Source organism: Bos indicus x Bos taurus, chromosome X (genome assembly GCF_003369695.1).
Source record: "Bos indicus x Bos taurus breed Angus x Brahman F1 hybrid chromosome X, Bos_hybrid_MaternalHap_v2.0, whole genome shotgun sequence".
NCBI lineage: Eukaryota > Metazoa > Chordata > Mammalia > Artiodactyla > Bovidae > Bos > Bos indicus x Bos taurus.
In genome coordinates this window covers 112,859,484-112,872,393 of record NC_040105.1, presented here as the reverse complement: position 1 = coordinate 112,872,393, position 12,910 = coordinate 112,859,484, and the positions used below count along the sequence as shown (strand labels likewise).

Here is a 12,910-nt window from a genome sequence, read left to right as displayed (position 1 = left end):
GACACGACTGAAGCTACTTAGTGGCGGCAGCAGCAGCATGCACTAATACAGTTGCTTAAATATATCTTTATCTTTAGGTCTGTGTGGATTTTCTTGACATTTGTTTAAATGAAGGGCTTGAGTGTATGATTAAACTCATGGTCTGTAGATTCACATAAGGGAAATGTAGAGCTAGAAGAAATGGAGCCCGAGACCCAGCTGCCAGGCTCCCAGTGGCCTGGATTGGGGAAGCTCAGTAGTGGGAGGAGTCATTCGCAGGTCCCTTCTGCATGGTGGTTGCCAGCATGGGACCCAGGCATCCAGAGTTCCATGTCTGAATCCAACTCAGTCCTTTACCTGCTTCGCAACTTTGAAAATCATGTAATATTTCTGTGCTTCAGCATTTTCATCTCCAATGGGGATAATAACAGTCTCCACCCCACAGGGGGTTATGTGAGGATCAAATGAAAAGTACTTACAAGAGCTCCTGGCACGCAGTAAGTGCCCAATAAATGTCAGTGCTTCTGTTCTTAGCGCCCCGTGTTTCCCAGCAGGTGGAGAGAATAAGGATGATTACTCTGACCCACTCTTCCCAAGAATATGAAAAAAGTCATTGTGATCATATGTGGGACACTTTAAGCCCTTTAAAAGAAAGATGCTCCACACGTAACAGTTAGTAGTCTCAGTAACCAACTGAGGCTTGTACCTTGCCAAAGGATTAGTTGAAAGTCGTCTATTTGAGAGCGTGAAAAAAAAAAAAAAAATCTTAAGTAGAAATGGGATGTATGGGCAGTGGTGCCAGGTAATACACAGAGCTCTTCAGAAGTTGTTTTCTGTTCTTTCCACCTGTGACCCTGCTTGCGGAGTAGCATGGCTCACTCAGGTTTGTGTCTCTGCGCTTGCCCCCTTTCTGGATTCGGCTCTGCAGTATTGCCATATTTCCTACTTTTTGTTCTTCTATGAGCTGATTGGCAGTCAGAGACTTGTAAAGTCTTCTGGTGTTTGCTTTAGTAAATTTGACCATCTTTTGGGCCCAGGGGAGAAGATCCACTGGCTCTGACCCCAAGAGAGATGCTGCGGGTTCCAAGGCCTTTTCTGTGGAGAGCAGCGAGCAGGGCCCTTGTCTTTCTTCCTGGCTTCACTGAACCCCAGCCTGCCCTGCCGTGTGGTCTGAGCAGAGCCATTTCCCCTTGTGTTCTCATGGCACTTCTCATGGTGCTTGCCTACCAAAATAATTCCATAAAGGATACGACACGGGGCTGGGAGGATACACCTCTTTTTTGACCCTACGAACCGAGAATGAATGACCTGGGGTACTTTTTCTGTGCTTTGAGGTTGTAAACCAGACTGAAATGGAGCAGACTCTTCCTTTCTAGGCTGATTACAGATTAATAGCCAACAACCAGAAGCTCATTTTCACCTGGGAATTGAATGAGAAGCTACACATGTGCACGCACCTCTTAGCCTGGATGCGGCCTGAGACCCAAGGGTGGCTTAGTTCTCCATCTCTTTTTCTGACCAGGACATTTTTTTTTTTCTTAAATTAACAGTAAACTTGGGTCATAGAGGGTCTAATCATGATTTTAAAGCTCCTCCCTTCCTGCATCCTGTAAGACTTTGCCCTCTGTCTTCTTTCTGTCTCTCTCCGCTGCCCTCTCCCCTGGTCTTGAGACATGCCCGGCCATCCTCCCTGTGCCCATCTCTGGGGACTATGGTCCCAGCTGGACTGCCCTCCGCTTCCCCGTGCCGCCCTCCATGTCCAGAAGCACAGTGCTCACCGCTGGTCCTCACATCCTCCCTTCCACTCCCTGCCTTGCAACTTGGGGGGAACTGTTGGGTTTTCTTTCGGGGGGAGGGCTGTTTTCTTTTAATTAATTTATTTTTAATTAGAGGATAATTGCTTTACATGCCGTGTTGAGACAGTATGGTACTGGCACAAAGACAGAAACATAGATCAATGGAATGAAATAGAAAGCCCAGAGATAAATCCACGCACCTATGGACACCCTATCTTTGACAAAGGAGGCAAGTATATACAATGGAGAAAAGACAATTTCTTTAACAAGTGGTGCTGGGAAAACTGGTCAACCATTTGTAAAAGAATGAAACTAGAACGCTTTCTAACACCATACACAAAAATAAACTTAAAATGGATTAAAGCCCTAAATGTAAGACCAGAAACTATAAAACTCCTAGAGGAAAGCATAGGCAAAACACTCTCTGACATAAATCATAGCAGGATTCCCTATGACCCACCTCCCAGAGTAATGGAAATAAAAGCAAAAATAAACAAATGTGCCCTAATTAAACTTAAAAGCTTTTGCACAATGAAGAAAACTGTAAGCAAGGTGAAAAAACAGCCTTCAGAATGGGAGAAAATAAGAGCAAATGAAGCAACTGACAAAGAATTAATTTCAAAAATATACAAGCAACTCCTGCAGCTCAAATCCAGAAAAATAAATGACCCAATCAAAAAATGGGCCAAAGAACTAAGCAAACAGTTCTCCAAAGAAGACATACAGATGGGTAACAAACACATGAAAAGATGCTCAACATCACTCATTATCAGAGAAATGCAAATCAAAACCACAATGAGGTACCATCTCACACTGGTCAGAATGGCTGCTATCCAAAAGTCTATAAGCAATAAATGCTGGAGAGGGTGTGGAGAAAAAGGGAACCCTCTTACACTGTTGGTGGGAATGCAAACTAGTACAGCCACTATGGAAAACAGTGTGGAGATTCCTTAAAAAACTGGAAATAGAACTGCCATATGACCCAGCAATCCCACTGCTGGGCATACATACTGAGGAAACCAGAACTGAAGAGACATGTGTACCCCAATGTTCATTGCAGCACTGTTTATAATAGCCAGGACATGGAAGCAACCTAGATGTCCATCCGTAGACGAATGGATAAGAAAGCAGTGGTACATATACACAATGGAGTATTACTCAGCCATTAAAAATAATGCATTTGAATCAATTCTAATGAGGTGGATGAAACTGGAGCCTATTATACAGAGTGAAGTAAGTCAGAAAGAAAAACACTAATACAGTATATTAATGCATATATATGGAATTTAGAAAGATGGTAATGATGACCCTCTATGTGAGACAGCAAAAGAGACACAGATGTAAAGAACAGTCTGTTGGACTCTGTGGGAGAACGCGAGGGTGGGATGATTTGAGAGAATAGCATTGAAACATGTGTATTATCATATGTGAAATAGATGGCCAGTCCAGGTTCAATGCATGAGGCAGGGTGCTCAGGGCTGGTGCACTGGGATGACTCTGAGGGATGGGATGGGGAGAGAGGTGGGAGGGAGGGTCAGGATGGGGAACACATGTACACCCATTGCTGATTCATGTGAATGTATGGCAAAACCACTACAATATTGTAAAGTAATTAGCCTCCAATTAAAATTTAAAAAAAGTTTTTTAAATGTCGTGTTGGTTTCCACCATACATCAACATAAGTCAGCCATAGGTACACATATATCCCCTCCATCTTGAACCTTCCTCCCACCTCCTACCACATCCCTCCCCTCTAGGTTGTCACAGAGCACTAGTTTGAGTTCCCTAAGTCATACAGTGAATTCCCACTATCTATTTTACATTTGGTAATGTATATGTTTCGATGCTACTCTTTCCAGTTGTCCCTCTCTCTCCTTTCCCCACTGTGCCCACAAGTCTGTTCTCTATGTCTGCATCTCCATTGCTGCCCTGCAAATAAGTTCATCGAAACTGTTGTTTTGAAAGTGATTCCAGGCCCTACAAGTTCTCCTACTTGGTAGTCTGTAAGACCTTGGCCTCTTCCACCACACCGTCATTCAAAGGTTTTTTTTTTTTTTTTAATTGAATAGCTGCAATAGATGTTTATAAAATATCCACCAGATGTCCCAAGTTAGAATTGACAGAGCATCCCTTTGTGTCAGGGCTGCTGGGTCTTCCACTTAATTCACCACCTCTCTCTTCAGCCAGGCTTGGTCTCCTGGCTTGTGGGGCCTACTTTCTTGGGCTGTTGGTGATGATTGCCTGTGGACTCATTCCTTGGGCCTTTATCTGTGGGAAGACTCCAGGGCCAGGATTGAAGGCAGTTTTACGTTTTCTTCTGCCAGGCGTTTGGGGGGCACTCCCAGCATGGGGCACTCACAGATTAAATTCTCTGCAGGATGTTTTTGGGACTGTGAAAGTTTTATGAGTTTTGGCAGCCCTGTGCTGTAGGCTCCCTTGCTCAGCACAGTTCACCTAGACAGGTAAGCTCCCTCTGAGTCTCAGGAACTTGTTTCCTGTTTGTTCTTGCCCTAAGGGTACAGTGTTATTGAAGGAAGTTTCCAGTTTGACACCCATCTTGGCCAGCCCAGGGCATTACATCTTATCTCCTGCAGCCGAAGAGGCCACAGAAACCAGTCCTGCCCACTCTTCTTGTTCTCTGCATTCCATTCACAGTTTGGCTTGGGCTTCTGAGAGTCTCTTCTTCCCTTGTAGGCTCATGAGTGCATTTTTAAAAAGGGTTTCTGTTTTATCCAGCAGTTTTAGATGTTGTCAGCAGAAATATCAATTAGAGCATCTAGATCATCACGCTGGCAGACACCTCTCCTGTGGCTTCTGAGGTCTCAATCTCCTGGCCCTCCTTTTCTAGTTCCTCAGCTTGCTTCTTGGAGAAGGCAATGGCAACCCACTGCAGTACTCTTGCCTGGAAAATCCCATGGACGGAGGGGCCTGGTGGGCTGTAGTCCATGGGGTCGCTAGGAGTTGGACATGACTGAGCGACTTCACTTTATTTTTTCACTTTCATGCATTGGAGAAGGAAATGGCAACCCACTCCAGTGTTCTTGCCTGGAGAATCGCAGGGACGGGGGAGCCTGGTGGGCTGCCGTCTCTGGGGTCGCACAGAGTCGGACACGACTTAAGCGACTTAGCAGCAGCAGCAGCAGCTTGCTTCTGGCATCTAAATATCGGTTTTCTAGAAAAGTCCGTCCTTGCTCTGTGCTATCCCCAGTCTTTTTTGTTTTTGTGTTGACCAGCATTGCCTTCATGGCTTTGTGTTTCCCATTAGCTGCTCCATGACTTCAGCTGATGCCTAAACCTTTGTTTAAAATTAATCTCTCATTTTCCCCTTAAGCTTCCTTTGAGCTGCCAATTTCTCTATTGCTGTCATTTCCTTCCCCCCATCTTCCTCCTCCTCCAAAATCAGGGTCAGTGGGAGATTTCTCTTTTCTGTAATATTTACTAAATCAAAGTGTTCTTCGTCCCCAGCCCAACTTAGTTCAGGTTTCCATCTCTTCTGAGCTGTGGGGATGGTGCTTTTGCTGATTTTTGTACTTCTGTTTCTGATCCAGCCCACACTACACATGCTGTCTGTCAGGTTGCTGCCCCTGGGAGGCAGCTCAGACTATCTCACCCCTTCACCTCTGAAACTTCAGCCTCTCGTCCCTCCCTGTCAGTGTAAATGCAAACCTCTGTTCTTGCCACCATGCAGCCACATCTCTCCACGGTCTCCTGTTTTTCTACCCACCTGCGGGCTGGCTGCCAGACCGAGGTGTTTGCTGATGGCCTCATGTTTTCTTCCATTTTTGACTTTTTTGTGGTCCTCATGGTTACCGTGTCCAAAGTCGTCTTACCCTTCCAGGTGATCTCCCATGCCACTAGCACCCCTCCAGGCCTGTCTGTCCAGAAGTAACTCTGGCATTCCCTGGCATCACATGGCACTTGATCTGTACCTTTCAGGGCACTTAACCTGCTCCTCTTTACATGAACAGTAGCTGCTCCCTCCTCATCTCTCTCCTTCAGAGGATTTCTAACTCTTTAAAGACAGTAGTGGTGTATTACTCTCTTTTTATCTGCTTAATACCTTGTTCACAAGAGATAGTGTCTGCTAAGTAAATGTTTCTTAAATGTATCTAATAATGTCAGTGGAATGAATGAACAGGAGCTAGCAGCCACCAAGTGACCTATAAGAATATCCTGTTTAGAAAGGGCTTTTATTCAGCAAGCATTTATGTTAAATTTTTTTTTAATGACTAATGTATGCATGGTTGAAAAGTAAGGAAAGATTAAAGGACTGAATGTTTGTGTCCCCACAAATTTTCTGTTGAAGCTCTAACCCTCAGGGCAATGGGAGGTGATTAGCTTTAGATGCAGTCATGGGGGTGGTGTCCCATGATGGGATTAGTACCCTTTTAAAAAGAGGCCAGACTTCACATCTCCACCGTGTGCAGTACAGCAAAAAGGCCATCCTCTATAAACCAGGAGGTGGATCTCAACAGAATTAGACCATGCTGGCTCCTTGACCTCAGACTTCTCAGCCTCCAGAACTGTGACAGATAGTTTGTTCTTCTAAGCCAGGTATCTTCTTATAGTAGAGTGAACTAACTACAGCAGTAAAAATAGTAAAAATATCTCCCTCCCAGCACCCTTTAGCCAGCATTCTCAGTGTATTGCTATCCACCCAGTGATAGTAACCTATGCAGGCAGTTCGTTATTTATATTCCTTCCTCCTTTGACCCTAATGGAATATGCTACATATGCACCTCCGTAGCTTGCTTTCTAAATTTACCAATACATACTGCCTACCAAGTGGGCTTCTTCACTCTGTTACTACTCTGTTTACTGTCTCATACTTTATTTAATCCTCTGTTGATGTTTATTGACATCATTTCTAATCGTTTGCCCCTCGGTATGTGATAATGAGTCCTTAAAATGGGACAGTGGAGAGGGGCTGTAGAGAACAGACTTGAGAAAGATCAAGAAGATCAGATCAGTAGAATTTGTTGATTGACCAGTTATAGTTATGAGGGGAAATGGATGATAGGGATGAATCCAACCTGGGTAAACAGGTTGATGGTGGGGCCAGTGGTCAAGATGGGCAACATAGGAACAGAATAAAGAAGAGAAGACAAGTTCGTTTTGGCTGTGCTGAGTCACAGGTTTTAGGGGACAACCAGGTGTGGGTATGTGGGAGGCCAGTGGCTGCATAGATCTGAAGCTTTAAATAAATAAACCTGGGGAGAGGTTTATTTGGTAGACCTGGATTTGATTGTTGGCATTTTCACTGACGTGGCCAAAGTTATCAGGAGAGAGAATTACAGTGAAAAGTGATGTCACATATGAACCCTGAGAAATGTCAGCCTTAAATGATTATAATTTTGACAAATAGTAAAGAATGTTCTTTTTCTAAAATGATTGAAATGACATTTCAAGTGAACTTTTGTAGTCCTTTCCTGAATAAGTGAATATGTACATTTATAAATGAAGGTAAGGGTGACTCAAGAATATTAAAGCCATTTTCTCCAGGGAAAAGGATAGTGGTAGAACTAGGAGAATTCTTTATGCAAACAGAAGTAGCAATGGTAATTCATGCACAGGTTGCTTTTTGACCTATGAGACTTTTGTTAGACTTTTGGATGATATTACTTTTGATGCAGTTGTACAAATTCTTACTATGTCAAGTCATAGTAAAAGGCTGAACGCTGTATCAAGCATGAAGCCATTGCTTAGAATTATAAACTTTGCCAAGTTTCAGCACCTCCTATCGTTCTTCCTTAAAATTTTAGACTTTTCCTCCTAACTTGAATGAAAGCATTATTGTTCTTATATGAAGTGGTCTTGTTTCTTGAGATAATTTTACATTGCTGCACCCTTCAGTGGTAAATGGAAACTTTGAAAAAGGCTAATGTCTTCAATTTTGAAATGAAATTAGGAAAAAATGCCTCAGATTCTTGTTCAAACATTGCAGAATTCTATCCCAAAAGAGTTAGTGACTGGTTTCCTGAATTTTTAAAGCTAGGTCTCAGAGATGCAGTGAATCGTGTCCACTGATGACCATGCTTTGTGTGGTGACAGCATCATTTGAAAGCACTATTATATCTTACAGAGCTTATCTATTTACTTCCTTGAATACTGTGAAAATTGTTTTCTTCTGTAACTGTCTCTGTCTTCAGTGGTATTTAATTTTTATAAATCTGACACTCAAAAATCCAGTTCTGAGAGGCAGCACGACAAGGCTTTGGCTGTCTGTGAAGGCCCTTCGAGAGATCTAGGAATTCTAACTCAGTGACACAGTTCTCCCTCCTCAAAGAAGGAAGCTCATGAATCACTCAGTGTTTATAGAATCTACTCAATAACAATAAATCCAATCTAGATGTTTAAAGCGAGTCGGTGCATCTTTATATAAGTGCCATTTTAAAATGATGGCTAATTAAGCGAAAGCTAAAATCTGCTGTCATTTCAGATTTTTGCTCCCACAAGACACAACAGTGATAAACGGAGCTAAATTAAAAAGACAAGTTACATTCTCTTTGTCAGAGTTGTCTTCCCCAGTGTGAAATTGGAGATTTTCATCTCAACTTTGTCCTTTAACATTTTGCAAATGTTACATTGTACTATTTTTAATCCTGGAAAAATGCACAACATTGCTTTTTTTTTTTTTTTTTTAAGTCTCCATGCCTGGTATTTCTTGACTAGTAGGAATCTGAATTGGTGAAATGCCCAAATATTCATACACAGCCGAATAAAGGAAGACATGCTCACGTGAAGCCAGGGGTGAGCACTTGAGAGTGTCTGTTTTCTGATGTCAGTTGCCCAACTTTGATACTGGGCTCTGGTTATGCAAGATGCTCACGTGTGGAAGGCTGGGTAAAGGGCACATGGGTCTTCCCTATACCTTTCTCTGCAACTTCTTGTCAATCTATAATTATTTCAAAAATCACTTAAAAAAATAAAAAAGTCAAGCAGCCCCTCAAATAGTCTGAGCACACAGAGCCCTCAGAAAGATTCCTAGTGTTCTGGTGTATCCATGGCCCTTCAGGATCAGGCCATTACCACCCTCCCCCAGAGGGTCTTGATTCAGCGGGGTGAGCTGGGGCCCAGGCAGTGCCTGGCACATTGGGGAAACCCCAACCCCATCTCTGAACCCCCTACCCACTCCCTGAGCTGGGATTGAATCCTTCTTGGGAAGCAAGATGGGTGCAGGGACAGGGTCACTGAGGGCACGTCATCACCATCCTTGAACCTGACTCCCTGTGCGTTCCCACGAGGGACAGTCTCTAGAAGCGGTTCCCACCATGGGACTCATGTTTCCCAAACAGTGTCCCAACCTGACCCAGGGCTGTAGGTAGGAATCACTGTGGAAAATGGCAACCTGCAAATCAAATTCTCAGAGACTCAAAGCCTTAAAAACTACATGTCTATAAGGGAAAATAAATGACAGGTAAAATCCTCAAGAAACGTAAGCTGCTAACTTTAGGTTTTAGCATTTTCATGCAGGAGCTGTAATTAGCCTTGTAACAAGTAATCACTTGTAGGGAATACTTTTTGATAATAAGGCAAAGATGAATGGGTGATGTTGTCCTTGCTTTAATGCTTAGTAGTCTTAGTTTTTTGGTAATAATCCACCTTTATGTTACTCTATTGAGAGCTTGTGTTTTTAAACTCTTGCTTTGTTCTCTTATCTTAATCTTTAAGGGGGGAAAAGGGTAGAAATTAAAATATCTGGGAAGTAATTCCTGTACATTCAACTTTAGAAAATGTCCGCGTTGCTTCTTATAGGATGCTTACTTCAGTAGAGCCAAAGAGTTAGTGACAGCTCAGTGTTCACATCGTATTTTCCTATTTAAACTAGCAAGTAATACGTTAAAAAGGTATTTTCTTGTAATTGTCAGCTAATTTATTTGGATAGTTAAAATATTGGCTTGAACATCTGTTCTTTTCCACCTTAAGCTCCAGTTCAGTGTTAGATGTGTTGCTTTGTATTTCATGGCAAGAAATATCTTGCTGTTATTTGATTCATAAACTTGCCTGAAATATTTGAGGTCCAAGTGTGGTTCTTAGCATCAAGTGTCATCACGGAGTTCCCATAGGCACGTTTCCTGAGTCAAGGATGCCAGTCATGGACTTGTCCTATATATCTAGACATCACTCAGACTGTGACGTGTTATTCTAGAGCTATTTCATGAGAAAGGGCACCTGATAGGTTGTGCTACCTTGAGGACACTGTATCATTACCATATGATACAGACAGTTCTCTTATGTGACTTATAAAAGAAGCTATGGAAATAGCTTCTGATGACAAGAATTTTGTATACTTACCTTACACTTATCAGTAATTTTAATATAAGATGCAAGAGCATATTGGAAGCAAATAAAGAGTTGGTTTATTTTTAGTGGTTGAGAAGTAGTAAGTTACATTGAAAATGCTGCTGGCAAGTCAGAGGACACTCTTGGCATTAATACACATTATTTTTCTGGAGAGAAAGCTTTATCTGGCCTTTTTGAGTAAGCAATTTTATTCTTCTTGAACAGCCACCGTATTTGCTTAAGCTTCATGGGAAAGATGCAAATAACTAAAAACCAGAAAAAAAAAAATGAACAAAAACCATGTTGAAATCAGGAACTTATTTCAGGAAAGCAGATTCTAGGTTTTCTTCTAAAGCGAGTGACAGTACAGCCTCACGTCATCTACACGCATCCCACTGGCATGAGGTTCAGCAGTGTTGAGTATTTACCCAGGCCAGGTCCTGACAGGTGCAGTATCTGGTGCTCAGATGATGTCACCAAAAGGATGCTTGGGCATGTTCTGTAGATGCCATGTGTGAATAAAGATGTGTGCTATGCATTTTAGTGCTCGTCTCACCAAAGGTCCTTCTGCCTTCAAGTTAAACTTCAGTTAACAGAAATCACTTGTTTTCCCCAAGGGTACTGAATAATCAAGTATTGCTGTGGATTCACTATCAGCCTAAAGCCTCGATAATCGCACAGCTAGATCAGTGTCATTGCTACTAGACAGCACTGGGGCCTAGTGCAGAGTTGAGACCTGCTGAGGGGGGCACAGCCCTGAATGTTCTTTGGAAGGAATGATGCTAAAGTTGAAACTGCAGTACTTTGGCCATCTCATGCAAAGAGTTGACTCATTGGAAAAGAGTCTGATGCTGGGAGGAATTGGGGGCAGGAGGAGAAGGGGATGACAGAGGATGAGATGGCTGCATGGCATCACTGACTCGATGGATGTGAGTCTAAGTGAACTCCAGGAGTTGGTGATGGACAGGGAGGCCTGGCCTGCTGTGATTCATGGGGTCGCAAAGAGTCGGGCACAACTGAGCGACTGAACTGAACTGAGGGGGCCACATGCTTTGGAAAGTTCAAGAAGATCTTCCAGAGATCATGATCCTGATCTGCTTTCACCTTAAACCTCTTGCCACAGAAAACCAAGACTTCTAAGTGATGATTTTCCAGAAATTCTCTATAATTCTCTATAATGGGGTCAGGTGCACCTGAGGCCTTAGGCTGATGGATGGAAGGAAGAGACTTAGAGGAAAAGTGCCTCCAGAGAAAGTACTTGTGCAGGGGCTGTATAAAGCTCTCCATTTCCATTTGATCAAGAAATTTGTATTCCACCTACGTGGGCCAGATACTGTTCAGTTACTGGGGATTGAGGATGGGAAGAAAGCAAGTGTCTGCCTTCACGGAGCCCATGGTCTAGAGGATGGTAGGGGTTCAACAGTAACAAACAAGTAAATACATGTCAAATGGTCACAAGTGATGGAAATAAAATGGGAAGGAGGATGAGGGGTGCTGTTGACGGGGGGTGTGTGTTGTTTTTCTGTAGAGTTTTAGAGAAAGGCTCATTGATTAAGGTTATATTTGAGCAGAGATGTGAAAGAAAGAAGGGAGGAAACCATGAGGGCAAGGATTCCAGACAACTGGAACAGCAGGTGCAAAGGCCCTGAGATTGGTGTGTGCTTAGTGCTCTTGGGGAGCAGCACTAAAAGCCAGCATGGCTGGAGCAGACTGATGAAGCAGAGGAGCAGAGACATCGTGGGAGAGGTGGCCAGATGGCCACGGGGGCCATTGCAAGTACTTCCACTTTTACCCAAAGTGAGATGAAAAGCTCCCACAGGAGGATTTGGGGGCAGGGGAAGGATTTGAGCTGACTTAGGTTGTGCCACTACTACTCTGACTTTAGATGTAAAGATGAAAGCAGAGTTAGGAGGCGTTATTATAATAATCCAAGTGGAAGTGGCAGAGCCTTAAACCAGGGTGCTAGCAGTGAATGATAAGGATAAGCCAAGGTGCGAAGGATGGGGCTGGCATCTGCTGAAATAGGGAGACTGGGAGGAGCAGGATTGGGTGGGAGTTGTGAACATCCCAGTCCTCTAGCCATGGTGTGGTCACTTGTGTGGCCAAGTCTGAAGATCACAGTGGAGCTGCAGAGTGATAGATATTTAGGAATTACCAGGGTATGGATGGCATTTGAAGTCATGAAATTCCTTAATGTCACCTTGAGAATGAGCATAGAGAAGAGATGAGTGTCGTTTCAGAGATCAGGGCGTTGATTCAGAACTCACAGAGAAGTTAATTAAGAATTTTCCTAATGTTCTGTCTCTTTCTTTTAAGAATTTTCCTAATGGTCTGTCTCTTTTTTAATAGATTAATGCATCACTGGTCCCTTTTGAGACAGTGGCATTGTTTACTAATCATTGTTGGATTTTCTTCTTTCTTTTTTTTTTAAGTGTCTTTTACCTGATTGATTGCTAATACTGCTTAAAATTGATGGGTGTTTTTGGGTCTGGAAGTCTGATTTTTGTGCAACAGCATTTTAAAAACAAACCACCAAAAGTCATGTTTATTGTAAAGTAATTAGCCTCTAATTAAAATAAATAAATTACTTTACAAAAAAAAAAAAACTAAAAGAAAAAGTCATGTTTGTAGTCATAGAAAACTGTGGTCTCAAAAGTAATGGTTAATCAAGATAGAGGGTAGCATAAGTCTAGTCTGAATTTGCCACTGTTATTTCTGGCTTAATGGGCAATTCATATTGATGTATGGCAAAACCCATCACAATATCATAAAGTAATTATCCTCCAATTAAAATAAATAAATGTTTTAAAAAACTGACAAGAAAAAGTATTAGGTTGTTATTTCATTGTAGG

At 42.6% G+C, this 12,910-nt stretch overlaps 1 protein-coding gene across 4 annotated transcripts in view; it reads left to right on the top strand.

The window, feature by feature from the left end:
• Positions 1 to 12,910, top strand: part of MTM1 (myotubularin 1) — a 92,423-nt gene that overhangs the window by 52,125 nt on the left and 27,388 nt on the right. The gene's annotated exons all lie outside the window — the stretch shown is intronic.